At 39.8% G+C, this 2,417-nt stretch overlaps 1 long non-coding RNA gene across 1 annotated transcript; it reads left to right on the top strand.

The window, feature by feature from the left end:
* The first annotated feature begins 566 nt into the window (after nt 1-566).
* On the top strand, nt 567-2,011 carry LOC139433527 (uncharacterized). Its single transcript, XR_011642986.1, has 3 exons — nt 567-769; nt 879-1,005; nt 1,088-2,011. It is a non-coding gene; the product is annotated as an uncharacterized lncRNA (long non-coding RNA).
* The last annotated feature ends 406 nt before the right edge of the window (nt 2,012-2,417 follow it).

The raw sequence follows: 2,417 nt of genomic DNA, 5'->3' as shown, positions 1-2,417 counted from the left end.
CCCCAAATGTCTTTCTTTTTGGTGTCTATATACGCTGGGATCCGGAGTCATGGATGATCCTGCGGTCCTGTGTCCTGGATCGCGAGCGCTGGATCTTGAGTCGTGGCTGTGGTCCTGGATCATAGGTCCTGGATGGATATCCTCGTGGATTCATCTTCCTATTATACACACATGCATTTCCAAACATTTGGACTACCTATGTTGCAAATGTATTATCTTTTCAATTTACACACGGCATCTATTGCACGTCTGTCCGTCCTGGGAGAGGGATCCCTCCTCTGTTGCTCTCCCTGAGGTTTCTCCCATTTTTCCCTTTAAACTGGGTTTTCTTTGGAAGTTTTTCCTTGTACGATGTGAGGGTCTAAGGACAGAGGGTGTCGTATTGTCATACTGATATTCTGTACACACTGTGAAGACCACTGAGACAAATGTAACATTTGTGATATTGGGCTATATAAATAAACATTGATTGATTGATTGATGTGGGCCATACTCTAGTTGTGTCAAAGTGATGTGTGTGAAGTGAAACATCACTCAAACCATGTTCATCCCTCTTATAGGATCATAGCTATGTCTTGCCTGCTTCTCCTACTGCTCTTAAGGCCAGACTCAATGAAGCTTTAGCAAGAGTGGAGAGTGGAGAGCGAGAGAGGAAGAATGCCATGGCTAGAGAAAAGAGGGCAGAGACCACAGTGAGGAGTCTTTTGGGGGATTTGAGGGAAAAGAACCTCATTAATGAAGAACTCAAAGAGGCTTGATTTCTACTCCGGTAAGATGAAAGTAGCACTTTGAGATTCATGTACATCTTACTCTTACACTCTTTATTAAACTCCTTTGTTATTATATGAAGGGGACTTACAATCCTCATACAATTTCAGATCTTCAAATAGACTTGAAGGCAAAGCAGGGCCATGAGTACTCCAAGGACCACAGAGAATGTGCCCTCACACTCCATCTACATGGTCCAAAGGCATACAAATACCTCAGAGAGACTACAACAAAAAGGTAGTCTTAATGTTGTTCAATTTCATTTTTGGAAATTACGGTTGCAAGTACGTTAAATAGCTACTTCTCAATTTTTTTACAGGTGGCTGTGTTCGGTGGATGGCAAGCCTGGCCTGAACAAGATGATGCTGGATATGCTGGAGAGAAGATGCCAGGACGACCAGGCTAAATATGGATGTGTTTCACTCATGTTGGATGACATGGCCATCAGAAAACATGTGCAATATAATCCACATAACCAGTCAATGTCTGCTTTTGTAGACATGGGTGATGGAAACAATGAGACCGATGCTGCTACTGAGGCTCTGGTGTTCATGGTGGTTGGCCTACACGGACATTGGAAGGCTCCCATTGCATATTACCTGACGAAGTCTTTGTCACCTGAAACACAAAGGGTCCTAATCTAAATCTAAAATCTATCTAGGAAGAAGAAGGAAGAAAATAAGCTTGACCTCCTTCTTAAAATGTTTTTGTGTTGACTCTCAAATCTCCCGTTTTTATTTTGATGGTTTCCCAAAGACAAAGATATGAGAAAGAGGTTCTCAGTCATGCTTTGGAGGAGCCGCATGCACGGGGCATTCGGGTGTCATGAGCAACTTTGTGTAAATATGGTTTGGGCGGGGTGGTGTCATGTTCTTGTGTTTAACTTGAACATTTACATTTTTTATATAGATGTAGAAGTACATTTTCATTTGTTATGACATAGATATTCATTTTTACTGATATATAACTTCTGTCTATGTATAATGTATTATTGTTTCTTCATTTTTCAACTTATTAAAATAGCTGAGTATAGGCCTACACAATCTGCTTCTCTATCATATATAGACCATTAGTGTTTTTTTATGTGTGTGTGTATATATTATATATCGTGTGTCTTTTGCAAAATACCTATCATACATAACATAGGCTATCAAATACCAGAATATTCTATTGCTGTTAAGCCTACTATGAATATTAAAATACGCCGAATCATGTGTCCGGTATCATGCCTACATATATGACGTTTGCAGGATGTTTAATAAGAACGAGGGACTGCTGTGAACTCATCTAGAGACTCTGCTCCGTGCTCTGATGCTGCTGCTTTGTGAACGTGGACAACAGAGAAACATATTCTTCAGGACCAAAGTTGGAATTGAAATAAAAAAGGAAAGTGAAACTGCTCGTCACCCTCTCCCTCCGGTCCACATTAATACCAATGATCCCAATACGTATGATTGTATGAACTAAAGATCTTAAATCAATACAGATGTATTTATTATGAACGTTAGTCCTGAACATCTATCACTGTGTATATCACCATTCAAACATCTTTTAAAAGTTGAACAAACCCCACACAGCTCAGTAAAGACTGAAATGTTGACTTTATTTGATCATTTCAGTGAAAACTAACGTTCATATTTCTCTTTTTG

The sequence above is a fragment of the Pseudochaenichthys georgianus genome, chromosome 3 (assembly GCF_902827115.2).
Source record: "Pseudochaenichthys georgianus chromosome 3, fPseGeo1.2, whole genome shotgun sequence".
Classification (NCBI taxonomy): domain Eukaryota; kingdom Metazoa; phylum Chordata; class Actinopteri; order Perciformes; family Channichthyidae; genus Pseudochaenichthys; species Pseudochaenichthys georgianus.
The sequence above is the reverse complement of the archived record's forward strand: the minus strand, read 5'-3'. Positions and strand labels throughout refer to the sequence as shown.